Genomic DNA, 27,998 nt, shown 5'->3' with positions numbered 1-27,998 from the left:
GCTCCTGCCACTTACCAGCCAAGGCCAAGTCTTAACACTGAAAAATCCTCTTGAATAGGGCTGGGCTTCATGCATGGGTGCCCTTCATGTAGGGGGAGCAGAGATTCCAGGCTGCAAAGGTTCAAGACCCAAATGTTAAACCCACGTAGGCTCTGGAGGGGCCCGGGAAGGGAAGATTTTGGTTGATGTTGCCCAAAATGACACTGAACAATTAACGAGAGCTGCAAGGAGGCAGAGGGGCAACAGGAAAGCAGGAGCTGAAAGGAACCCTGAGCAGCTCCAGTGCTCTGATTCCTTGTGTTCCCCAGCCTGACACAAGTTTACCTACAGCCCCCAAGGTAATAAAACCCAGTGTCATCCAGGAGATATGATAAATGAGCTCCCTTCCTCAGTAGCTGAGCTTCCAGTTGCTATATTTAATGAGAAATATGCCTCACTACGCTTGGCTTATTTGCTTCTTGGCTGGGTTTGTGTCTCTGGGGGGGAGGCAGAGCCCCCCTGGGTTAACCCTTCTCTCCTCCAGCAGTGTCCCAGCCCCACTTCTGCTTCCAAAGAGGTTTGGTAGCATCCAGCCATGCCCTGCTTAACCCTGGAAAGGGATTTCCACACCTGGACACTCTGCAGTGGCACTTCAGTTGGCCATTAGCAAGTGACAGAAATGACAGCATTAATTTTGGGCATTGTTTCTGCTTTAATTAGGTCTGGTACATGCTTAACTAATTAGAGAGACAGCAGTTGAGATCCAATGGATGGTCCAGCCTGCTCAGGGTGGGATTCTGCTCTGTGCCCTCACCTGATGCTGAGGCAAAGCCTGTTCTTTTATGCCAACTGATACTGTTTATCTGTTAATCTATGAGAAGGAACTTCCTGGCACATTTCTTTATTTTATTAGGTTAAAATCAAACAGACCTGTGATACATATTTCAGATAGAACTAACGTTGTGAACTCTGCCCCAGGCCAAACTAGCAACAAGCTTGTGCTTTCCTATTAAAACCTGGGATCAATGGAACTGTTTCTGTGCTGATGAATAAGAGTAAAGTTTTGGATTACTGTAGTGAGTTACCAGATGGTGAAGAGCTTCAAGTTGAAAGAGGGGAGATTTAGGTGATGTATTAGGGGACAAAATTCTTTACTGTGGGGGTTCTGAGCCCCTGGTCCAAGTTGCCCCCAGAAGCTGTGGCTGCCCCATCCCTGGAAGTGTTCCAGGCCAGGCTGGATGGGGCTTGGAGCCCCCTGGGCTGGTGGGAGGTGTCCCTGACCATGGCAGGGGTGGCACTGGATGAGCTTTAAGGTCATTTCCAACCCAAACCATCTGATCCTATAAGCACCAACCTTGTTTGTGGGGATCCCTGCCCAGCCTGGGCAGGCACAAGCTGCTGCAGAAGTAAGAAGTTCATCCCAAGTGGTCCAAGTCCCCTGAAGAAAGAAAGGAAGAAATATTGAGATCCTGCCCACTGGAGAGGAACACCCTGAGGGCTGAAACCTCCCCAGAGTGCCAGCACAGCAACCTCTCTGTCTGCCACCCTAGCACAGCCCTCTGCTGAGTGATGAGGCAGGTGAAGGATGGATTACTGAAGCTTCAGAAAGAGCCAGAGATGATTGATGGGCTAGGAGAGAAAGACACAATCCCTTGATTAAAACAGAAACTAATTGATGGGCTTGGGAATGCAGATGATGGCTCAAAGCTTCCGACCAGTGACAACAAGAGGTGGGTGGATGGAGAGCCAGGCAACGCTGGGTCAGCAGAAACAGGGAAAAGGAAATAAGAAAGTTGGGTGTTCCTGGTGTCAAATGCCAGTTGGAGAAGATTAGAGTCAGCAGAACTTCTTCCAAACATCCCGAGGGACCTGTTCTGAAAAAAAACCTGAATGAGGACTCATCGAGGATGCTTGATGCTCCTCCAGCCTTCAGGTTATGGGAATTCTCCCTGATGGGAGGAGGGTTGGAAGGACGTGTGCTGGGGGGCAAAGTGCCCAGGGTGCTGGAGGGAGGGACAAGATTGCAGCAAAGGCTAAGACTGAAAAGGCTTCTTAGCCCATCCTACTTCACACAAGTAGAAATCAGATTTTGAAAGAAATTCTGCAGCCTGGTGATGGCTCCAACTCTAAAGATCCAACATCTCTGTCTCAGCCTAGGAGAATCACATCTTCCCATTTTTCACTATTTCCCCCAGAATTAAGACAGAAACATCACCTGAAATGACTTTTTTTTTTCTCATCCTCTCCACATCAGATGAAAATGACCCAGGACAATGAAGCTCTTTTCCCCCATTGGATTTTACAGAATCAGAATGTTTGAAATCATTGTCCCTCCTCCTCTCCCTACCCCTCATGTCCAAAGCCCTCCCCCAGCTTTCTTGTAGCCCCTTCAGATATTGGGAGGTTGCTCTGAGCTCACCTGGGAGCCTCCTCTGCTCCTTTTCAGGCAGCACTACCTAGAAGGAGGAGGTCTGAGCTGAGGTCTGACCATGGCACCTGCTGCTTGGAAGCAAAATAATAATCAGAGAGCTCTCTAGTGCTTGGCAGGGATGCTGAAGCCTCACGTTTCAGTCTGCCACAGCATCCCTTTGGCAAAGCATTAAGGTCCTCATGCCCAGTTAGAAACTGAGAAAAAATATTCCCTTTTTCTCCTCTATTTAGATGTGAGTGACTCTGACCCTCCTGCAGCATGTCTAGCAGCCTCCACAACAGCATCCTGTAAACTAAATTATTCATTCATTAATGCACTGCATCCAGAAAAACTTGCTGCAATTTCTGCTAAAGAAGGTCCAGTGTGTTTTTATAGCTTGCATCACTTACCCTGGTGGCTGTAATTTTGAAATTATGAACAAACTTAATGAAAACTCCAGGATTTATGGAAGTTGCACTCGAGTTCAGCCACAAATTTGGCTCCAAGAAACTTGAATTTAGGCCTAAGACAGAAAGTCTACAAAAGCTTCTGGAAACCTCAGTGGGGGGGAATCCATTATGAACTCAGAATTAATCTTGACAATCTTACCTATTGATTTTTTGCCTTTTATCAATTGAACTCCTTGTTCCTGAATAACTCATTTGCAGGTAATAGACTGAAATAACAAAGTCCTACAGTTATAATTGACACCACTTCCTACAACATGTTCATCAGAAATTATTGGTCTAATAATGATTTTTCAGACACCAGGATAGGCAAAACAAACTGCAGGTTGCCATAAAGAAGTAGAAAGATTAAATAAATTGCATTTCAGGCATCAGACCCCAGCCTTCCTTCTCCACCCTCTTTAAAAACAGGGCAGACCCTCCTGATTCATCTGCACGGAAAGAAACAATTCAGTGCAATTTGTATCTAAATGCAATTCAGATTTGAGGCATGGGACCAGGTTGCTGAGATGCTGCCCCAGGTTGTCCCCAGGAGCTGTGGCTGCCCCATCCCTGGCAGTGTCCCAGCCCAGGTTGGATGGGGTTTGGAGCCCCCTGGGCTGTGGGAGGGGTCTTTAAGGTCCCTCCCCACCCAAAACCAATCTGGGATTCAATATTACTGTGAAGAAACTGCACTTTTTAACCCCGAGCTGCTACAAACATCATTTCCCTTCTGCTAAACCACATTTCACCAGAGCTGTGAACAGCAAAGACTGTCAAAGAAATTTAACCAAACACAAGCTAACACCCTGTTCCTCACCATCCATCCTGCCCACCTCACTGAAGCTCAGGCAGGGCTCTGTTTCCTCACTCCTGGTTCTCCCATGGATTTGTTCTCTGATGTGTGATGGATCCCAGAGGTCAGCACTGACTCCCAGGTGCCTTCCAGCCTCTCCATCACTACTTTATTTCCATTGCAGTTGGGTTTAGGAGCCTAGGATTGGATTGCTGCCACTCTACACTGCCACAGTCTTAGAGATTACAACTGAAATTCTACAAAAGGCAAAGAAGGGAAGAAGGAATGAGAATTACTACACTCATGTTCCCTCAGAATGGGAAACGAAGGCACAGGGAAACTCAACGTCCTGATAAATAAAAGCTTTGAGAAGACACAGAGCAGGCAGGCAAAGCTTCATCCCTTTAAAGCCCTTAAAACTACAACCTGCCCCTGCACAGCCCCAGCTTCTCAGTAGCTCCTGGGCATCACTTCACTCCATCACTGAGCTCCTGCCAAAGACACCTCCTGCAAACCCCATCAGATCCCAGCTCATCCCATCCCATCCAATCTGTCACTGCTCTCTACCAGAGGCCACAGGAAGCCTAATAAATGCTCATTTCTCTATTCTGTCTTGCACATGATTCCAAAAATGGTCTTGATCTCGCAGCTTCAGCCCATTCCAAAGGAAATGTGAAATAAAGTGTTGAAAATGAAGATTCTAAAGAGTTAATACTCAGTAAATCCACCCTTACAGCATTCCAGTGACTCAAGAGGATCCTCATGGCTACATCTTTCCCAGATATTCATGCCTGGAGTGTGCTCCCAACACTTCTTCATCAGGTATGAAGAAATTGCTTCCTGAAAAGCAGCTCTAAAGCTCTTCCCCACCTTTGAAGAGCAGCTCTGCTCACCTCCTGGCAGAGGGACCATCCCTGAACCTCCCCATGCCCAGCTCTTTGTTTCCAGATTTTCCCCTTGCTGTGCCCTGCCCTGCAGCAACAGCACCAGCCCCTAAAGCCTGCCCAGCAGAGCCTCTGCTTGTGGTGTTTCTAACAAACCCACTCCATTAAACCATCTCCAGCTCCCCAGCAAGCAAAAGAAATACAAATGTGCATCAGCTGGCAGCCCCATTTCTTATTCTGTTGCTGACAATACCTAATGAAGCGGATAAATGATTAATTAAGAAACAATATTTCTTTACAGAAACCAGCTCTGGGGGAAAAAGAAACAAAAGAATCCCTTGATGCTATTGTTCACTGCTTTGTTTTCCATTATTTTTCCTAAGTGGAGGGGAAACTGAAGCAGAAGGAGAGGAAGCCCGGCAGGGTTTGATCAGGGTAGAACCTTCCCAAGACATCCCCAGCCCTTGCTTGATGCAAAGCTCCCTGGCTCTGCAATGAACTCTGCTGTCACCCCTGGAAATGCAGAGCTGGGGGAATGGTAAATTCAGTGTAGAACATCAGGCTTTGGGAGAAGGAGAAATCAAAGGAGAAAAAGAGGGGTCACGTTTGCCAGCCACAGGGCACGGTGGGAGACAGTGCCCGAAGGAAAAAAGAATAAAAAAAATACAGTATTGAGCCTTTCTCTACTAGAAAATCGTTTTACAGCCTTCCCATACCAATATGCACTAGACTGTGGGGTCAGCAACACCAGGCTGGATGTTCTCTCTCTTCAAGTATTCATTTCTAAAGAAGTCCAGACTGTTCCCAAGAGACACCCAATTAACAGCTTTAAAAGACACATCCAAAGGTCATAAGTACAACCTTTTATTCCAGTTCATCTGTAGTGCTCCCTAACCTCTTTTAATTAAGATATTCATCACAGCACAAAGGAAGAATTTTGGAGAGAGACATTTCAGGCTTTCCCTGCCCCTTTGCAGAGAGGTGGCAGTGGGCAAGGCCAGCAGGACAGTGTGTAAGAGCTGAGTTCAAATGGTCCCTTTGTCACCGTTGCTTTCTGATAGAAAGTTCTGATGCTCTCTAGGTTCCAGTTTGTAGAGCAAAGTAAAAAATTATTAAAAACATAATTCAGATGTCAAGCTGCAATAATCAGAATAATAAGAGGAAGGTCAAACCAACCCGGCAATGGGAAACAGGACATTCCATGTGAGTTCTGAATTTCTGACCCTTAAGTGTTGAATATTTTCATTAAGAATCCCATGTTTTGCAGACTAGCACCAAAGCAGCAAACCCAGTAAGACACCTCAAGCAAGTGATTTCAGTTTGTATCCAAAACCACTGACAAGCCTCCCAGTACCTTCCATTTCCTTCCCATGCCTGATGTGACTTTTAGAGAGCAGCTCTTCTTCAAAACCACAGCTCACATTTATCCTGCTGCATCTTAACCTCTGCCAGCTCCTCATGAAAATATATGGCTTTTTTTGCCTCTGTATGTGGAGAACTTCTCATATGACCAGGGTGCTCCAAGCCCCATCCAACCTCTCCTTCAACCCCTCCAGGGATGGGGCAGCCACAGCTTCTCTGGGCAACCTGGGACAAAGGCTCAGCACCTTCACACCAAACAATTTCTTCCTAATACCTAGAGATGGTTAAGCCTTAAATGACATGGAAATTCCTATTAGAAGGAATTATTTTCCCAAATTAATAATATGAATTATTTTCCCAGATTTGCCCCCTAAACTGCTGCACCTGTGTGTGCAGAGAGAGCAGCACAGGAGGTAAAATCAGAGCTGAGAGTGGATCATCTGTTCCCTCCCTCCAGTGAGCTGCAGCAGAGTGTTAGTCAAAAGAAAGCTTTTCTATGTTTCATTATTGTTAAACATCTGAGACAAAGCAGTGTTGACATGGCAGAAACACTTCCTATTCCTGCTAGCACATTAGATTCTTGCTTCATTACTCAGGATCTTCCCTACCACCTCCAAAATGCCTGGGGAAAACATTAAGAGATTAAAAGAAAAGCTATTGCTTAATATGAGAATGAAATAGATCCAACCTCTCTTGCTGTTTCTGTAATAATAATTGCATCTCGGGGGGTCTAGCCTGGGAGAGCCCCGAGTCCTTCAAGCAGGTTTATCTTTTGAAATTACTTTGTCCCATAAACATTTTTAGTAATCTCATTACCAGTCTTGTCATGTTAATCAAAGCCCTTAACACAACAGGATCAAGAAGAGGTTGGGAAGAAGGCCAGAGGCTGGGGTTTGAACTTCAGGTTCAAAGGGAGAAGGGGATGTTCCTCATCTGCTCCCTCCTGCCTCAGGATTACTCAGAAATCCAGAAGAAATACTGGGGGAAGGCAAAATCAAGAGAAACATCCCTGATCCTGACTTGTACACACCTGTTTTGAGGGGAAAAGGAGAGGTCTTACCATGTAATTAAACATTCAGCAGTTTAATCAATGGCTGCATTTCTTCCCCACTTCACACCCATCTGCCTCTCCTCTGTTTCAGTCTGGTCCCTGGGACTTTACTGGCACGGGGAGGACAGTGATCCATGTTTTGTCCACCTCTGCTTGGACTCGAGACACCAGAATCTTTCACAGTTCTTTAAAGGGGTCTTAAAATATCTGCAGCCAGGCATCCATCTGATCTAGTTTGCTCCGGGCTGACTCTGAGACATCTTGAAAATTTAATGCACTTGGGAAGGCAGGAGGTGTTTGCTCTGTGAGGAAATGTCACCAGTGCACCAGGGACAACGGCACAGCAAATACCACCCCAGAGGATGCCTTTGGTTTTCTTGCCACAAAAGGAGCAGGGAGGCAGGAAAAGAGAAAGGAAGCAGCTGATGGGTGTCAGCTGATGACTGTGATGTCCCATCACGGAACACGTTGGGTTAGAAGTCAATTAACTTGATCCTTCCCTCGGTGAGCTCGGGGTGTACGCGCGTTTATTCGGGTAGAAAGACCTCTGACAGATGACAAATTCTCAAGGCTCTTGGGCTTGATTTAAGATGTGGTTGCTGGGGATGAAAGGGGAGCCTGGGTAAAGGACACACGTCAGTGCTCACGTATTACAGATCTCTCTGAGGACAAACAAGGGGAAGCATCAGCTTGTGTGGGGAACAGGAGGGCAGAAGGGATTTGGGGTCAGGCTGCAGCGCCGTCACAACCCTGGGGAGGACATCTGGCACACATCTTAATTACCTGGTGCCTCAGCTTGCAAGGCAGGAGGATGACTTCACATCGATTTGGATCAGAGCTTTGCAGAGCAGTGAATGAAGAAACTGAAGGACAGGCAGAGATGTCACCCTGAGCTCTGAGACAGCCACGGGGACAGTCTGCAACGGCAGCGTGGGGGAAGACACAAATCCTGAAATAATGCACATCTACCCAAGTGACACCCAAGTGCTGGGTGGCACTGGAATTTGTCCTTAGCTCTGGATTTCACAATCAAAACGTATATAAAAATATAGATTAAAAGACAAGCTTTTATATAAAGCTTTATAATGGACGTGAGCATCGCTTCCCAGGTGGGGGAAGGGAGACACAAAGGGGCACAGAATTGCCACTGAACATAAAATAGGGATAGAAACAGAGTGGGAGCACTGCTGTCACTGTCCTTCACCATGCTCTGGAAAGCCCCTGACAGATTGCTGGAGACAAAAACCCCACCAAGGCTTTGCCTCTCTCACCTCTCGGGGGGGAATCTCAAGGAGGGGGCTCAGACTCCCAATCCCAGCAGGAGGGAAGATGCTTTTCTGCCTGAGGGAGGCATCCAGACTCGTGCACTGTGCTCAGGGTATCACTTCCAGCTTCACCAGGTCCAGAGGGGGCCCTGGAACTACTGAGAGAAGCACAGAAACAGCTGAGAAGTAAATTTGTGTTTGCTTTATACAAATTTCCCCGACTCGAGGGCTTGTATTACTGAAGTGTCTGAGAATGTCACAAGCATTTATTATGTCAGCCTCTCCAACCTCTCATTTCTTCTGCCTGACTTTGTGCTGCTTAAAAACATGGCAAGAGATAATCCTTGCTTTAAAGAATTCGTACGTGAGACGTTCAAAGGGAGAATATTAATATTTTATACTCCTACAGACTACCCCATCCAGCAAGAAAGGAAACGTCTGCTGGGGATGGAGAGCAGGACAGGAGTTCAGGGCTGTGCTACGTGAAAGATTTCTGGGCAATTTGCTTTCCCTCTGAACACCTTATTCCCTTCTACTGCACCCTCTTTGCAAGGATCTGATGAGAACTAAAAGCTTTGAGCTGCTGCACTGAAATGGGAGCTGTTATTTATTGTATTGATGCCTCTGCCTTTGACCATGGCTGCATCTTGTCTTGTCAGAGCTAACCTGGAGACATGTGTTGTGCTGGATATTTATATGAGGGTAACAGCATGCACCAGAGACAGGCTGGAGGTCTGTGACACTCTCTTTGGAACATAAAACCCTAGATCTAGACACAAGGCAGATGTCTTCTGGGTTTCACAATTTCAGGTTTTTATGACTAACTAAAGGCACTCGTAATGGAGCCGAGATCTCCGCGTATCAAAATTATTCTATCACTTTAGCAGAAGACATAGCACATTAATTTTTATTTCCCAGATCCAGGCTTCTGTTTCGCAAGCAGGCATGGAGTATGCAAAACTACACTCCCAACCAACAAGAAACTTTCAGGCCAAATGGATGGGAGTTGGTATTTAACACAGCTGGAGTTCACCTGTAGATTTCTGATCCCCTTCCATAAGCAAAAAGGAGGCTGAGCCACCTGGTCTGCTTCACAAGCATTATTTCAAGTGTCCTATTAAACAGGAGTATGAAATATTCAAGTATTCCTACTAAATAGCCTAACTTTATCCTAAGAAACAGCTGTTGTTAAAAGAAGCCCCCAAAAGCCCCTGCCCTTCCCCACCAGTGACTCAGAGCCTCTTGCTGCAGCCGGGGCTCCAGGAGGATGTTCCAGCCCTGTGTTCCAAACTGAAATGTCCTCTGGGTGCTGGTGACACCAAAACCTTGTCAGAGTTTCCTCCAACTCCCTCCTGACTCTAGAAGTTGGCAATTTTAACACCATTCCCATGAAAAGGAGCCTGGATCTTTCGAATTCAGCAGTGGGAATTTCAGTCAAATGAAAGACCCGAGGCCAGGGCCTCCCAGCTCTACATTTAGGTAAAGTTTTAGCTCAATGATGGAGTTTTATAACCCCTGGGCTGAACACTGTGTCACTGCTCAGTGGTTTCTGTCACCCTCCGTGACTCTGTCCCAGCAGATCTGAAGGAACTGATTAAAAGGGTCACTTGGCTTCCCTCTTTGTGCCATTCCTTGTCGTTCACACCTGCTTGGGACCTTCTCAACCTTCAAGACACACTTGGTTCCCACCTGCCAAGTTTAGCATTCAGTGCCTGAACACCCAAGTCCCATCAGCTCCCCAAAACCCCTCAGGAAGTCTGGTGGAACTCTGCTGAAGTTAAGAAAGAAACCAAGGCAGGGCAGGCATGTTGCAGAGTTCCTCTGGTGCAAGCAGTAAATACAATTTTAATACCAAACTTCCACCAGAGGGAACAAACAAGATTCACGGTGCAAGAGAATGAATTTTTATGCCACATGACATCAAAAAACTTATTGTACCATTCAGAATGGGATGCATGTCACTTACCTAAGTCTGGAGAAATCTCTCTCCTGTTTCTCCATTTCCACTCAATTATTACACTCCAGCAGCTCCACACATGCCTAAAATCACAGTTTTAACTTTGAATAACTTTTCAGCCAAAGTCAACTGTGGAATCACCAGATTTATCTGGGCTGGATAGAGAGCAGTCCCAGGGACTGGCTGCTGCAAGAGGTTTGGCATAAACCTGGGTAATTCCCTTCAAGTCTTCTGCAAAGGTTCCTGAATTAAGTTCAGTATCAGCTGTGTGAGACAAGAAGGAATTATTCACACCTGAACCAGTGTGAGATTCTGTGTGAGAGATGGGGAACAGAGCCAGGAGAGGCAGGATTAGCTGAACATCATGGAGGACCAAGCTGCAGATCCCCAAATCCCATTTTAACACCTTCACAACAAAACCATTTTCCTTCCTCCTTACAACCATTTGGCTTCACCTTTCAGGCTGTGTCATGACTGCTGCTGGGTTTTAGTTCTTGGTCGTTGGTGTCTCCTGTTATTATTCCATCTACTCCTTGGCCAGGTCATTGCTGCTGGCCCAGCAGCCACCTCCTGAGCTCCTCTCAATGGGACAGCTCTGCTCCAGCAGCTCCTGGCTTGCAAAACCCAAACCATTTCAGGTCAAAACTCAGCAGACTGATTCCAGAGGGTGCAAAAGCCAAAGGGCCAGGTGCACTCTCACAAGTGTTTCCTTCTCAAGCAGTAACCAGCTCACCCAGGCTGCCACAGCCACGTGAAGCCACACCTGAGGCACTCAAAGCCTCCAGCTTCTCCAAAGTTTCAGCCCAGATTCTGCATGACAGAGTTTCAGAAAGCTGTGAAGGTTTGGTAAGGGCACCAAGTGATTTATGAATCCCTGGAGGTGCTCTGCACCAGCAGCAGAAATGACTTCAAGCCAGAGTTTTGAAGTTCATCTGCTCCATTTTCACCTGGTTTATGCAGCTGGGGTTGCAATGCCTCACCGGCCTCCTTTCATCCCTTATATTTCTTTCCTTGCTCTTCACTAAGAAGCAATAAACTCCCTCAAAGCGACGAGGGTGCGGGGGTTGTGTCCGGGCAGAGGCTCAGCCAAGACTGACAAATGTTCTCAGCCTTCGTGTCCCTCGTCCATCAGCTGTCCCCAACATCACCAGCCCAGTACTCCAGACTGATAACAAGTGTCTAATCCAAAAGGAATGCTGCTCGGACATATTTTTGACAGCACCTCAGCATAGTGACTCATAGAAATGATGGAGAAGATCTCTCAGAGCTGCCTTTCTCTAGTCTGACAGGGAGAGAACATTCTTTATATCCTTGTCTGGTCTAAATCTCACGGGAGGCTATTTCAGACCTCACTTCTTTGAGATCTTCCAGGTAATACAACCTAATTCTTTTGTTTACTGGCATCTCCTGGGTGCTCTGTACATGCTCTTACCTGCAAGCTGCCTTCTGTGGTGTCTGGAGCCTTCAAATTGATTGGCTGCTGCCTGGTGATAATGGAACTGGAATCTCAAGGAAAAGCAGTAACACAACATTTATTCCAAGATACTTATTTTCCTGCACTAACCTCACATAGTGCCCACGATAGCTTTAAGGGCTCTGGCTCATGATTAATTTATTACAGCTCAGCTGCATCCACTGAGCAACAGTGACCAGAAAGGATGCCCAGACCCTACTGGCACCCTCAACACCAGCCCCAAGTGATGTGAAAATGAAGCAGGGTAGATTTAGCCTGGATATTAAGCAAAAGTTCTAGACTATGAAGGTGGTGAAACACCAGAACAGGTTGTGGTGGAGGTACCATCCTTGGTACATTCCAGATCAGGCTTGATGGGACTGAACAACCTGATCCAGTCCCTGCTGGCTGCAGGAAGGTTGGGTTAGATGAGCTTTAAAGGTCTCTTCCAACCCAACGCACTTTATGCTTCTGTGATGAGAGTTTTGCATCTGATTAAATCCCATCCTCTGGCTGTAACATTCAGGCACTAAGCTCATTTTCTCCTTCCCTTGTGCTGTGTGTGACACCCATTGCACCATCTCCTCAGAAGCTGCAAATCCAGGGAGAGCTGAGCTGCTTTCCCTCAGCCCCTGATGGCACCAGACAGTGTCCCAGTGTCCTTCCATCCCTTGGCACACCAAGCAGCCCCCAGGAAGGGCTCTCTCCTCAGCCAAATTCCCTTTCAGGGAACTGCAGGGCTGGTGTCACACCAAGTGAGTGTGACATTTCCTTCCAGCTTGACTCCAGAAAGACCAAAGTCCCATTTAGAGATAGAGACACACCAGACAGAAGGAGACTTCCTAAAATAACCACCAGCTAAGGCAGGACATTCCCAGTCATCGCCAAGCTCCCTGGAACAGGGTTTGGGCTGTGCAGATCAGCCCTTCCCCAGCTGACACCCCCTGACTCTCTCTTCTTTTCCCTCCCATGCAAGAATTCCACCTACACTTGTGCATATCATTGGGGTTTTTTTTTTTTGAGGAAGATCTAGAGTAATTTTATTTTTTTTTAAGCAGGATGCCACCCCAAGCTTTCTGTCACAAAGCTGGGTAAGAGGCACCCAGCACCCATCTCCCCTGGCACGGCACAGGGTGGTGACAGCTCGGGGGAAGGCAAGTGCCAGCCAGGGAGAGAGCCAGAGGCCAGGACCTGTTCTCAGCTCCTGGTACTGATGCCAACTCTGAGTGAGCTTCTTTCTGCAGCTTCTGCCTCCTCCTGCCTCTGCCACATTCAGGCAGAGCTGTTCAGGCCAGGAAGCTCCTTCTCGGCGAGACAGAGCGGGTGAAAGTGATGAACTGCTGGGTGCTGACACCTTTCCCACCTCCAGCTTTCCCTGCTGCTCCCATCTCAGTGTCCCTCATCCTCAGGAGATGGAGTGATCCATCCTGCTACCCCCCAGCAGCCCCTCTGGCTGGTGAGGAGCAAGCCCAGGCTGCAGAGCTGGGGTTCTGGCACTGTTCTGCAGCTCGTTTCACCCCCTTGGATCCACAGCCCCTTTCACTCTTGTTCACACCACGCTCCAAGAACAAGCTGCTTCTTCCCAGGAACCAAACTTCTGCTCTGCAGATCTCAAAGCACTTTGCCAAGGAGAGCATCAACATTTGTGGTTGGTTTTTTTTCTTTTTTCACCAACACGAGAATGCTTGGTTGAAAAGAAAAACTTGCCAAGAGTTTCCTCCCAGCAGAAGGGGAGTAATGGCCCAATCTGCTCACTGAAACATTTTTAATATTCCAGAATCCTGGCAGCATCACATCTACAGTCCAATCCATGCTGAGAGGTTGTTTTTTTTCCTCAAATTATACCTATTGGAAAACCAACTTTCTTTGGTGCTCAAGCTAACAAATGACAGAGTGTGCATGGAGAATAAATAAATACACAGATAAAAAAAAGATTGGGAACCATGTCAGAAAGCCCACAGTATTCTATCTTAAATCTCTCCCTTTGACAGACAGTGGATTAAACAGAAAATGAGTTACATCTCCCCAAACCATATAAATGTGAGTCCCACATTGCAAGGTAGTGTGACAAATAGCTGCTGATATATAAGAATAAAAATAAACCATGTCTGAGATCAGTGCAGGCATCACTGCTTGTATCTGCCATGAAAATCAACTCAAGACCTTGGGATAAGAATTTGAAGTGCTTGGTTTCACTGGCATAAAAACTATGAAACCTTAAAGAATAAAAAAAAAAAAAAAAAGGGGGGGGGGAGGAAATAGTTCATGGAAAATAATTTTTGCCCTGGTGAAAGAGAGGGCTGTCTCAGCTGTCTCCAAAGGAAGAAATTCCCAGGAAGATAAAAAAAAATAAAAATCAAGGATGACTCCAGAAGCACAAATGATCAATATTCAGATGACAGTAATTCTAAAAAAAACCAGGAGATCTGGACTTCTTAAAAAGCAATCCAAAACACACCCTCTACATTCCAAATTATTCAAAGTTATTCTTTGAATAACAAAATTATTCTTTCTGCCAAAAGTTATACAATGAAAACTCATCTCCCCCTGCAATGGAAATACTGAATAAACTAAAGCTGAGGGCTCCTAAATCGTGGCCCCTCTTCTCTAAGGGTCCCCAGACAACATCAGCTACTCCAGCAAAAACTCTCTCTCCCTTTTCCTTGGTCATCAGAGCATAAGAATCTGGGACAATGCCACCAAGCCAGGACTCTTCAACTCCCTTGGAAAGTCTTCCAGTTTCACCTGTGGACTTGCAGGGCTAGAGAGAAAAAAAAAAAACAAAACCTCCTTCCCAAACTGCTCCAAGATTAGGGGCTGAAAGCTCAGGAAAGAGCTGCTGCCCAAGGGCCTGCACTTAAACCCCTCTGTGTCCTGGGGAGGAAGCAAGAAGCAAGCAGTCACCACCTCTGGACCTGCTTGTCTTAAAGCATCTTAAATTAGGCAGCTGAAAAACCAGCCTGTCAATTTGGTATCAAGTTCTTTGAAATACACCCATTTTTCTTGGGGAAGAAACCACTTGTGTCAGGCAGCAGTCTGAGGACTGGTGTTGGGTTGGTTTTTATTTCTGTCCTACCACAGCAGGTTCTGAGGGAGGATGCAGGCTGGCAGGAGAGGGGATGCAGGGTGGCAGGAGGGGGGATGCAGGGTGGCATGAGGGAGGATGCAGGCTGGCAGGAGGGGGGATGCAGGCTGGCAGGAGGGGGGATGCAGGCTGGCAGGAGGGGGGATGCAGGCTGGCAGGAGGGGGGATGCAGGCTGGCAGGAGGGGGGATGCAGGCTGGCAGGAGGGGGGATGCAGGCTGGCAGGAGGGGGGATGCAGGCTGGCAGGAGGGGGGATGCAGGCTGGCATGAGGGAGGATGCAGGCTGGCATGAGGAGGGATGCAGGCTGGCAGGAGGGAGGATGCAGGCTGGCAGGAGGGGGGATGCAGGCTGGCATGAGGGAGGATGCAGGCTGGCAGGAGGGAGGATGCAGGCTGGCAGGAGGGAGGATGCAGGCTGGCAGGAGGGAGGATGCAGGCTGGCATGAGGAGGGATGCAGGCTGGCAGGAGGGAGGATGCAGGCTGGCAGGAGGGAGGATGCAGGCTGGCAGGAGGGAGGATGCAGGCTGGCAGGAGAGGGGATGCAGGCTGGCAGGAGGGGGGATGCAGGCTGGCATGAGGGAGGATGCAGGCTGGCAGGAGGGGGGATGCAGGCTGGCAGGAGGGGGGATGCAGGCTGGCATGAGGGAGGATGCAGGCTGGCAGGAGGGGGGATGCAGGCTGGCAGGAGGGAGGATGCAGGCTGGCAGGAGGGAGGATGCAGGCTGGCAGGAGGGGGGATGCAGGCTGGCAGGAGGGAGGATGCAGGGTGGCAGGAGAGGGGATGCAGGCTGGCAGGAGGGGGGATGCAGGCTGGCAGGAGAGGGGATGCAGGCTGGCATGAGGAGGGATGCAGGCTGGCAGGAGGGGGGATGCAGGCTGGCATGAGGAGGGATGCAGGCTGGCAGGAGAGGGGATGCAGGCTGGCAGGAGGAAGGATGCAGGCTGGCAGGAGGGAGGATGCAGGCTGGCAGGAGGGGGGATGCAGGCTGGCAGGAGGGAGGATGCAGGCTGGCAGGAGGGAGGATGCAGGCTGGCAGGAGGGGGGATGCAGGCTGGCAGGAGGGAGGATGCAGGCTGGCAGGAGGGGGGATGCAGGCTGGCAGGAGGGAGGATGCAGGCTGGCAGGAGGGAGGATGCAGGCTGGCAGGAGGGGGGATGCAGGCTGGCAGGAGGGAGGATGCAGGGTGGCAGGAGAGGGGATGCAGGCTGGCAGGAGGGGGGATGCAGGCTGGCAGGAGAGGGGATGCAGGCTGGCATGAGGAGGGATGCAGGCTGGCAGGAGGGGGGATGCAGGCTGGCATGAGGAGGGATGCAGGCTGGCAGGAGAGGGGATGCAGGCTGGCAGGAGGAAGGATGCAGGCTGGCAGGAGGGAGGATGCAGGCTGGCAGGAGGGGGGATGCAGGCTGGCAGGAGGGAGGATGCAGGCTGGCAGGAGGGAGGATGCAGGCTGGCAGGAGGGGGGATGCAGGCTGGCAGGAGGGAGGATGCAGGCTGGCAGGAGAGGGGATGCAGGCTGGCAGGAGAGGGGATGCAGGCTGGCAGGAGGGGGGATGCAGGCTGGCAGGAGGGAGGATGCAGGCTGGCAGGAGGGGGGATGCAGGCTGGCAGGAGAGGGGATGCAGGCTGGCAGGAGGGGGGATGCAGGCTGGCATGAGGAGGGATGCAGGCTGGCAGGAGGGGGGATGCAGGCTGGCATGAGGAGGGATGCAGGCTGGCAGGAGAGGGGATGCAGGCTGGCAGGAGGAAGGATGCAGGCTGGCAGGAGGAAGGATGCAGGCTGGCAGGAGGAAGGATGCAGGCTGACACCCCAGGCACACCACAGTGCCCTTTATCACCAGCTCTGGCCACTAGAAAACTTCCTCTTAATTCCATGTCATCTTGCCTTTTCTAATCTTCTTTGACAGGCATTAGCTAAATGCAGGAGGAGGAAAAAAAGACAGTTTTCACTGTTGGAAAGATCTGTCACAAGCCCTTCAGCCTCTTCAGGGTGTGACTTCTCACACGCCACTTGCCTGGAGCTTTGCCAGCTCCATCCTGCCCGGTGCTGGCCCAGCAGCTCTTCCAGGAGGGACTGAAGGCAGCAATGGACACTTTGCAGGATCGGGCCCTTCCAATCACTCCCAATTATTGCATCCTTCTTGCCTCGGGTGTTTTTAACCTTGCTGGCCCAGGTGAGCTTCATCACCCCAGCTGCAGCCACCTGAGCGGAACACCCCGCGGGCTGCAGCCTCCAGACTCCTCCAGGATGATGGGAGACTTGTCAGATGATGTCATGCACACAAAAAGGCCAAAACTCCTCCTTTTCCAACCTGTGGATCCTTCTACACTTCCCAAAGAAGTCTTCCTAAAGGCAGGCAGGGGGCTGTGAGCACAGAGAGCCAAGGCCCAGGGCTGGGATTCCTCCTCCCTCCCCCGAATAATGAAGACACTTCCCATTTCTGAGAGCAGGACATGGGATCTGGGGAGAAATGTTTGGAGGCAGAATAGCAAATCCTCTGTTTCTCATTTTTCTCTGCTACTGCAATCTCCTCTCACTCTCTGTCTGGGGATGCAGCTAAATGAAAAGGTTTATGACAGCTCTTCAGCACTCAGTCATATAAAACACTCTCTAAAAGATGTTCACTAAGTTAAAGGAATCGCCAGCATTTTTTTTTTATCTAAACTCCTAGATGGGGATTTTCACAGAATAAAGTTTACATCCCTAAATTGTGTTGGGTGTCAATTAGATTTGGTTCCTAACTTCCTTAGGTTTCCTCAAAACTCACTCTCTTGTTCTGGATTTGCATTTCACCTGAGGAGAGCAGAGCTCATGGTTAATGCACAGAAAATCTTTAAGAATATTTCTAAATAAAAAAGGATTCAAAAGTCAACGAGTTAATTCCAGTTTACACCAAAGCATCTAAAAGGAGAGTTGGCTTTTTTTTCCCCCCCCCCCCAAATGAAATGAAATTTCAGTTACAGCAGAAAACTAACATTCATATTGAGCTTCCTCTTCAGCAGAAGCTGATTTTATCTAAGCAAAAATAACTCTTCTGGACCAAATTCTACTCCCACGTCAGCTTCTGCAAGCCACCAGAGACTTCAGTGCAGTTGCTCTGGATTTATCTGGATTTAGTTGCCCTGATCCTTGATGATGAAATGGGGGAATTCAACATTCCTGGGGAAAAAAAGCCTTTACACAAGGTCAGTGCTGCCCTCCTCATCCCAGTGAGGGACCAGCCAAGCAGCACATCCTCCCCAGCCCAAGCTGCTGCCCTCATCTGATGTGAAAAGAGACAGGAAAATAGACATTTCCCCAGGAATTTCTGCTCAGAAAACAAGGGACAGGGTGGGGGCAGCACCTCAGTGCAGCTCCCATCTCCATGAAGCACACTGCCTGAGATGCTGGTGGAATTAAAAAATAAAAACCCTGCAGGGCTTCTGACTCATTTTAAGCAAAAGAAGGAGAAATCATCAGCTTTCTTCTCTCTGTTACAAGACAGCTCTTCTGGGGCTGAATTTTTCTCTCAAATTTACACTTATATAAACCTTGAGTAATTTTTTTTTTAAGTCAGTATTTAATTTGTAGGTTTTTCCACGAAGAGGAACTGACCTATGGAAAACTGAATCAATACCAGCCAGCTTTGACCTCCAGGATTCAGCACACCTGCCAGCTGGAAACGTGCAGACACGTACCCAGCCTGCCTGGCAATCACCTCTCTTTCCCCCAAGGCAGCCTGGGAATATGTAAAATACAACTAATTATTATATTTTTCTGGCCTTTCATAGTCAAGTCACCAATTTCTTTTTGCTCAGCACTGCCAGAACTACTTCATTAAGAAAGCAAAGTTCCTTCCTTGCCTTTTCTGCACGCTCAGGTTTATTCACAGAGAAGGGGCCGTGCCAGGAACGCTGCCACCAAACACAATCACACACAAGAGACAAGCAGGACTGTCACAAATCCATAAAGCATCCTTCCCTTCTCATCTGTCAGTCACCTCCCAGGTGCTCTTGCTCTCACATCTCACAGATTTTGCCTTGCTGTGGGAAGAAATGCAGAATTAACCTCATCCTCTTTGAGATGCACAGGGCTTTGAAGGCTCCTCGGATGGGGAAGGTGTTAAATGCAGTGCCTTGGGCCCAAAGATCTCCCCCCTCTACCCAAAGCTTTACCTTTCAAAAAAACCCATAAAACAATAAAAATAAAAGTAACAGCGGCCCTATCAGAATGTTTGCAAAATAAAATAACTGAAGTAGGCACAGAGATAGCACCACGTGGCTGCAACACTGCCCTTACCACAACAACCCCCAGTGTCCTTTCTCTAGGATAGATCTGGTGGGTTTATATATTTACACCAATATCACCCACAAGATGTCCCACAACCATGTCCTGATGATTCAGACACAAGACTGGCACTCGAAAAGAGCTGAGGTTTGGCTACTGCCACACCAAGAACTTCCTCTATCAATCGGGGAACATCTTCAAGTGACAAACACTCAGTTGCTTTCTGCAGACTCCAGTTGGCCCTAGCACAGAGAAAAGAACTTTTTTCCACCATCAGATGGGTTGGGTTTTTGTTTTTTTTTGGAGGAAAAGTGCACTCTGCAAAGACTGGAGTCAGCTAATGGCCACGTAAATACCAGTGTCAGATTTTTTTGGGTTCTGCTGAGTGATTTGAACACAATCCACTGGGCTGTACTGGAGTACAACCACCAGCAGTGAATCTTTGCATTCCAGCTCTGCCTCTCTGCTGTGGAGCTCCACAAGGGATTCCATTTGGCCTTTTATCTTGCAACCTGCCTAGCTGTGTTTTATGCCTCTTGTTTCCCTTCCCAGTCTGGAGTGGGAGTCTGGGGGGCAAGAGGAGTTAGCACCTGGCCTTGGGAAGTCCAGAGCATCATCTGCCAAGAGGAAAAAATTATTTTGTTGCCGATTGTTCCTGACTTTCACTTCCCCCAACTGGCTAGAGATGAAATTTTCAACTCTGCCTGAGGCTATCCTCTCTGTTTAGAGAAACAATAATAACCCCAACCCCAGTGCAAACTTCACCACTACATACGAGCAGGTTCTGGGAGCTGACAGGACGTGCACTCCCCTGGGTTGGAGGGAGCCCATTGAGTGATTCTTTGCAGGTGCCACAAGGTTCATGGGCTACCATGGACAATTGTAACAGGGATTTGGAGGCTGCTCAGGCAACATTTGGAGAGCAGAAAGAACATCTCAGGCAACCAGGAGATTACTTCTGGAGAGTTAACACAAAGCTTGAATTCATTCTGACTTTTATAGACTTTCGGATTTTACTGAGTGTGCTGTGAAGAGGTTATGGGGCTGGCATGGGGCTGGGTGGCCACTGGGTTACGTGGAAGGGCTGAGGCTGGATGGGACCCTCTGGAGATGGCCTCAGTCCAACCCCCAAGCTCAAAGCAGGGTCAGAGACTCCAATCCTTTCATCATCCCTGGGGCTCTGCTGCGTCCATGGGTCTCTCGTGGAGGGAAGCACAGGACCCAACGCTACGGATGAGCCTCCCAGGCACTCAGGAAGGGGGAATAATCAGCTGGCACCCAGCTCTGCCTCTCTACTCAGGCTGCAGGGGCTGCAGCTGGTGTCCCCACAAACAACCCTGAGGCTCTTTCTCTCATTAAAAGCAAACATCTTGCAGAAGATTCATGTTCTGCACACGGGGGCCCGGGAGCTCTGCTTCCCGCTCCCTCTCCAGCCGTGTCCCCGCCACGCTGAGCCCTCACGAGTGGATTGGGACTCAGAGAAAGTTCCAGAAAGATTCCTGGCTGCTGGGGCTGCTTTCACTGTGTATTTCCACTACCCCATTAGTCACCATCAGAGCTCCCATGCCTTGGTAGATATCCATATTTTAGCGCATTATCTAATTCACAGAGGTCTATTGATTCCCAGCTTTGCTCTGAAGGGCAGTGACTCATCTTTCAGTGCACACAATGCAAGAGCTGCTAATAAAAAAAACATTTAACATTTCGAGGCAGTGTATCTGGATGAGAAATGCTCCTCCACTGCAGACACCCGGGCATCGTGAGCTGCCTTTGGAAGCCACGGATTTTTTTCCCTCTGAGCACACACGTGCTCCGGATGGGTTCATTTCCTGGGGAGCTGGATTTGCCTGGGGTGTGCAGCCCTCCACGTCATGTGCAGCCTCAAACAGCTTATGGAGACTTTCTCTTGTTGTTGTTGTTTTTTGGGGAGGAGGAAAATTTACCCCTGCCATTTACCCCTGCCCACCAAAGGCCACGACCACACTGGTTTTATTCTCCCTGCACATTTAAACTGGGACCCAGCCAAGAAACGCAGGGATCTTCTACCAGATTCTTATAAAATGAGTCCATGCTATTCAACTTCCAGCCCCAATTTTCTTTTGAAGCATGAAAGGATGAGAAAGAGTCTGGTGAGAGAAAAATGCATATACAAAAAGGGCAATACTGCTGCTGAGGACCACCAGACCCATCTATCAGTGGCTAATCAATAGTGCCTGAGCAGAACTCACAAAACTCTCATTGATTCCAATAGGAATCTTATTCAAAGAGACTCAGTGCCACCTATTGTGATGATTTCTCAGACTCCTGATGGTTTTTTCCTGAATAATTACGAAAGCATCTATCATTTTTTTCAAAGGAGCCATGTGATGAGGTCAGCACCTCAGCTTCCTACGCCTGCTTGTGTGGCTGCAGAGAAAAACCTCACCGGGCTCTGAATAAAACCAGGCTCAACCCAGAAGGCAAACTCTGTGAGAAAGACACATGATGTGGTGGGTTGATTTTTTTTTTTTTTTTTTTTTTGAAATACACACCCTTTTTCCTTCCCTCCCATGACCTTCTGCCTGATTTTGAACCCTGCCCTGACGCACGCAATGGGAATTTGGCCAGCTCCAACCCAGAGGTGTGGGGTGGGAATGCAGCATTCCCTCTGCCCATGGGCAGCACCAGCCCAGGTTCTGACTCAGGCTGCACCTCACATCATCCTCAGAGCAGAAGGAATTGCTCTGAACCCTTACAGGAAACTGGGACCTTTGGTATTTTAGGGGGGCTTGGGTTATTTTCCAGCTGCACAAACAACCCTGCTGGGTGGAAAGAAGTGGTTGGGGGGTGAGGCAAGGGGCTGGTGCTTTTTCAGCAGCTCAGCCTGCAAATATTTCTCTATAGCTACAGCAATTTAGTCCCTGGTTTGACCTGCCATAGTGCTGGGGAGGTTTAATACCTCCCTGCTCAGGCTGACTTTCCCTCTGAGTGCACACTGCACGGTCTAAGTGATGCTCATCCCTTCTGGAAGAGGCTCCAACCCATGCAGCCTGCAGCTTCCCTGATCTAGGGAAGAAGGGGAAAAAAAAACAACCCAAACCAAAATGACACAGAAGACCTCTAAGAGCAGGGAGCCAGGGAAATTTCCCCTGCTGGAGTGGCTCAGGTGAGGGATAAAAGGAGTACCACAGCCCTGATGCTAACACTGAACCCAGCAAGTCCCCAAACCCAAGGGCACAGAGCAATACTCTGTGTCTTCTCATGCACAGGCCAGAACATTCAGTCCTCTGCCATCTTTATCAAAAAAATAGATCTCTTGACACCAAAAATACACCTTTTTAGCAATTCACCTACCTCTTAGGTGTGTGTGAGCAGAGCCCACCACTGCCACCTCCTTCCAGATAGGGGCAGAATTTCACCCTCCTGCCCCACACCCAGACTTTGCTGCAGCATTTCCAAGGTGAATCCAACCAGAACTCTCTGAAACTCATTTTCCAGCCAGTGGAGCAACCTAAACATTGAAGCATTTTTAGTCTGACACGTTGTACTTCCCGTGCTGTCAAATGGAAGTCTTTGTCACCAATAAACCAAGATTTGTTAAAGGAAATGAACCTTGATAAGGGGAATGTGCTGTCTCAATCCTTCAAATATTTCTCCTGTTTTCATTTTCCTTCACGGAAAACTTGCTGCTCTGGTGGACTCCTGATTCCTCTTGATCATAAAGAAGTGATGCTTAAAAAAATACCAACTCCATTAAACTGTGATGAAAGACACACTGCAAGCCTGACTGATGCTCCTCATTCAACTAAAGGATGCTCAGGGAAGTTTTTTAAGAGTCCAATCAGCTTAGCAAATTGGGGGCTGTTATGCAAAATGTTCCAAATAGCTCCACCTTATTTAATCAAACACTTAACTCCGTGCCTATCCAGGCCAGCAATTAAGAATGGCAAGAACAGAATGAAGTGTGGGCTTCAATACATTTTTTTAATGAGGATGTTTTCCAGGATTGGGGCCAAATGAGGCAAAATTCATCACTGCTCAGAGGTAAAGCACAGTGCTGCTAAAGGGAAAGGAGAATCATTAAGCTTCCTATTTGGACTAAACCTGAAGTATTAATTAGGGCATTAATTTAATTTCCCTCCTTATGTCAGCTTTTAATTAAGCATTAATTAACCCTCCTGTGTTGGCTTTGGGGATTCCATGGTACCTGACAACATGGAGCCCATTGATGGCTGGGCAGAGGGAATGGGCACTTCCATCCCTGGGGCTCAGTGCTCAGGCAGAGGGAGAAGGGAACCTCCAGGGCTGCTAATCCAGCTCCAGCTCCCAGCTCCTCTCCTGGGAATCTCTGCAGATGCCCAGATTTACTCCCGTTTCAGATCTGGCTCTAAAATTAATGCAGGAAAAGGACCAGTGGTGTCTTAGTTAAATTATCTTCCACTTCATCCAGCTCTTTTAAAAACCTAATGTAACAATGTCTGCTTGGCTCTTGTCATTACTCCTCTCTTTCAACTTTCTAAGGCTTTCCTTCCACTTCAGGATATCAGATCTGATACCACGATGACGGCCTCAGCAGAGGTAAAAAAAGGAAGGACTTTTTCCTAAATGATCTTGTACCACTGCAGGAAGGGCCTTTGCCCACCTCCATGTGCATTGTGGGCTCCACCTCTCCTGACTCATTTCAAAAAACAGCCACAGCTACTCAGCAGCACCAAAAGTCCTCTGCTCTCCTCTTCTTTAGGAGCTTTTAGAGAATCAGGATGGGGTAAGGCATCAAACTGGGTTGTGCAACCCTATTCCTGCCCATCTCCCCACAGGACACTGGATGAGCCATGTTCCATACCAGCTTCTAGCCCCAAGTGATTGCTAAGAGGATCCATCCATCATCCTTGTGGAATGCTGGAAATACTTCTGCCTCCTACACAAAAATATTTATTCAGTCAGGGAAGAGAAAAGACACTGCACGAGCCAACTGAGAAGCTTTGGGGCTGGGGAAGGGGCTGGGGAGCTGGGAATCAGTAGGAATCTGCCACTGAATTGAACAGGACTGGAAGTTTTGTCATCACATTTCCAGACTTAAAGAGATTATTTGAAGTGCATGAGGATGATTCAGCAAAGTCCTTCCCCATCACCACCCTATTCCCAGCAAGTTTGGCCAAGCACAAAGTTGGGAAGTTTGGGAGGATCCTCCAGTGAATTCTGTTCTGTCAGATGAAATTAAGAGGGGAATCAGCTGAAAACAATTTTAATCGAGGAAACAAATGGAAAAGGAAATGGAATGATCCCTTGTCAACTGCTTTCCACATTTGTGGGTTTGTTTTGTATTCCCTCTGACTCAATAAACTGAAGGATGACCGAGTTCATCTCACAGAAGATGGATTGTATTTGGATTGTATTTTCTTTTCTCAGCTCTGCGATGTCCGTGGAATTCAAGCAGGAAAAAAAAAAAAAAAAAAAAAAAAAAAGCACTAGGCTTTAAAAACTCATGATTCTGACATTATTAGAGTCAAACTGCACACCTGGGGCAAGGGGAAGGACATGAAAACCTTAGCTGTGATTACCTGATCATGGTGGTTAATATCTGGGGGAACTTTCAAAGCAAATAGGTACAGAGACAAACTAATCAAGCCCAAACAGAAAAGCTTACTTTTATATATAAAATCATCACCCAAATTATTGATTGAATTTCCTGATGAAGCAGCAGATGAAAACAAATGACAAGAAAAGCCATGAAGGGTCAGCTCTGGCCAGCTGGAAGGGGTGTTCTCATCCAGCAAAGTCCCCACCAAGGGCTCCATTCTTTGGGGTGAAGAGGCTTTTGAATATTCAGGGGAACCTGGACTTTATTCTATTTTTCCATCCTCTAATAGCACAGATAAAACAAGTGGGCTGTGCCTGCAGCTCCTCTGCAGTGACTTGGATCAGCTGAGGCTCCAACTTGCTATTTTCACACCAAAGGCCATTACACATTAGCATAAAGGCACTGCTTTTAAATGTTTTGGGACACACTCTGCTTCCACAGCCTCTGTCTTTGGATGCCTCTATCCTCAAGTAGAAGCCATGTAAAGCCAATTAAAACCTATTTGTCAAAGGGTAGAACTAACATCATAATACACATGGCCTGCTCACAGCTCACTAGCTGCTACTCCAGGTCACAAATCACAATAACTGCTCTGTTGAAATGGTGAAAGAGAAGCTAGAAATCCTGCTAAACTCAATGAGCCATTAAATAGTTGACAATATTCTTTATAGGAACCTAGAATAGTTAATTAGTCCCAAAATACAAATGGTGAGCATGAATAATTAACACCATAGATTCCAATCAAGATATCCAAGGCTAGATCTGCATCCAGCACAAGTGGGACACTGCTCTGAACACAATGCCAGCTCTGAAATAGGCCCTAAAAGGTTGGCTTTGTGCTTAAAATCTGGGGCTCCTAGATGAGGACCCCTTGGTTCTGGCTCTGCTGACTTTCCATGAGATTCTGCACTTTTTATTCCTACCACTGGACCCGTGCTGTGCCCATCAGCATGGTTCTCATGGTGTACAAAGGATCCCTCTATTCCTTCATTGTCCTCACTCCAACAGCTTCCCCCAGCTGCTCCCCACCCTTCTGACCATTCCCTCACCTCTCTTGCTCCGGGTGGGATTCCCTTCCCTCCTCTGTCCTCTCCACTTCAGCATTTCCAGGGTTTCTCTCTTCAAGTCAGGCTCTTGCTTCCTGATGGCTGGAACACTTCCCCCAAGTTTTGTGACATTCAGAAGTTCTTGCATTATCCATAAACAAACAAAGAGACCATATCAAGTTGAGTGCAGGGACTTTCTCAGTCAACTAATATTTGCATATCCTTGGATGAAAAGATATCAGTAGCATGAAGTGTTCTTGTTACCAAAAGCCCACTGAGAACCTGCTGTCAGGCAAACACAGCTCCCAGTAGGTCTTGCTTTCTGCCTTGGCACCCCACCAAGTTTCACCAAGTTGGGATTTAATGAAATACCAGCTTCTTGCTCAACCCACAAAGGCTGGCAGGGTTTCAAAGGGTTCAGATGATCAGTCTAGAAGTTCTAGAAGGAGGAAAGACACACCACACCTATCACCACTAAGATGTCACAGCTTGACACAGCACACTGAGTGTGACAGCAGAATTGTCCCTTCCCTGGCATCTCTGCCTTCATTTCTCTTGATGCTGAAGGTGACTTTTCCCAACCCAGCTGCTCAGCTACCTGAAGATAAACTCCACTTGAGCATCCCGTGGCATGGGATGACAAGGCTTCTCCTCACTCCCTGAGAAATTCACTTTCAACACTACCCAAACACCAAAATGGTTCACAAAGCATTGGGGCTACCACCATCCAGCTCCTGCCCAGACTGTCCTGTCCAGCTCTGAGCAATCCTGATGCTGAAGATTCAAAACCAAGCCTTGAGCCACTGGAAAAAAACCCACAAACCCCATACCTTCTGTTCAGCTGCAGCAGCTCCATGACCTCCCACACATCTTTGTCTTTCCAAAGAAAAGCAAGTGCTTGAGCAGGGTGGATTTGAGGGTTTGTAAATGGTTCCTTCCTCTTTTGCTGCTGCAGTGTCCACAGAGCCAGCTGCCAGAATGTGCTTGTACAAATATATTTGCTACAGTAAACAGCCCAGGGCAATCTGTTGCACCCCAGGACCTCGTGTTGATTCTGCTCTGTCCCTCAGAGGATTTGCTCCTCCTTGCAAATTCAAAGAGGTGAACCTGGGAGGGACCAGAACTTTGTTCCTGTAGATTTGCTGGCCTGAGGCCAGCCATGCAAAATGGATTAATAGACACTGACAAGTTTTCTAAAAACAAAACAAAACAAAACAGTGATAAAAACATCTAAAGCAAATAATATTTTAAGACTGGAAAAGGAGCCCAAATTATTTCTTTTCATGGTGTTTCGTAGCACTGCACTTAAAGAAAGAGAATTTGTTGAATATTTGAGGGAAAAGAAGAAATATTAAGAAAAAAACCCCTGTAGTAACACTGACTTCATTGCCCTTATCTTGCACATGGTTCCTGGTCATTCAGCAGGAGCATTTAAATGTGTCCTCAAGTACTTCATTCAGGGTCTCAAGGAGAATGACAAGAGCCTCGGGGATGCCAGGAGTCAGGAGCCAACTGCTGGTGTGCACTTTGGGCTTAGAAACCCAAAAGATTGTCTCCAATCTCTTGCCAACTTGCCTGATGGATGGATGGATGGAGGCAGGGAGATCCTGTTTGGGTATCACCACTTGGTGTTTCCCCCTCAGCCTGGAGGTGCTGACTCCTCAGAGCAGCTCCTTCTTCCCTCTTTTCCTCCTTCTCAGCCTTTTCACCTCCTCTCACCTCTGGTGCCCCATTTAGCTGCTCCTCTTGGAGCATCTCCACAGAGAACATTTTCCCCAGTGTCATCTCCACAGTGAATGGTGACTGCAGCCAGAGTTCCCTCCTGGGTACCCGGGTTTAATTTCTCTTTTAAAAAACCTTAATATCTTCCCTGGTGAAGTACTATCAGATAAGCAGTATTTGAGGCTTTGTGAGCTACAGAAATAAAAATAAATAATAAAGCATCAGTGGCAATGCTGGGCCAGGCTGAGCCAGTCACAGAGATTGCTTTGACATGAATTCAATTACAGTGACACATTCCTACAGAAGAACAAGGATGACACTGAAATTCCAGGAAAAAAAAAAAAAAAGTCAAGGGGGCAGCTTCAGCCTCCTTGTCCTTGAAATATCAGTGCTGCTGCCTGGGCCACCACAAGGTTTGAGTATTGTGCCCAGCAAATAATACTGGAGTATTATACCCAGCAAAGCAAGGTGACTTTTCAGAAGAGATGTCCCTGGGGAAAGGTCCCAGGCAGAGGGCAGGACTCAGGCTGACCCTGCACAGCTGGATTTCAACAGCCACTTGGAGACTGCAGCATGGAAGGGATTTCACCAGACTCCAGCTGCTTTCTTGGGCATCACAAAAGAGCACAGGTTTTCAAAAGGCACATAAAAATGTGAAGAAAACCCACAACATCTGGACATAATATTCACTTTTTTTTTTTTTTTCCAAGGGTTTG

The 27,998-nt window shown here is 47.8% G+C and overlaps 1 long non-coding RNA gene across 1 annotated transcript in view; it reads right to left on the bottom strand.

The window, feature by feature from the left end:
• Positions 1 to 25,974, bottom strand: part of LOC139788707 (uncharacterized) — a 43,477-nt gene extending 17,503 nt beyond the window's left edge. Inside the window, exons 1-2 of the long non-coding RNA XR_011722916.1 lie at positions 25,564 to 25,974; positions 3,672 to 3,888 (exon numbers count right to left, since the gene is read on the bottom strand). This is a non-coding gene — a long non-coding RNA (uncharacterized lncRNA). The remainder of the gene's footprint in view (positions 1 to 3,671; positions 3,889 to 25,563) is intronic.
• Between the last annotated feature and the right edge of the window lie 2,024 nt (positions 25,975 to 27,998).

This window comes from Heliangelus exortis, chromosome 30, assembly GCF_036169615.1.
Source record: "Heliangelus exortis chromosome 30, bHelExo1.hap1, whole genome shotgun sequence".
Classification (NCBI taxonomy): domain Eukaryota; kingdom Metazoa; phylum Chordata; class Aves; order Apodiformes; family Trochilidae; genus Heliangelus; species Heliangelus exortis.
This window is presented reverse-complemented; position numbering and strand designations above follow the sequence as displayed.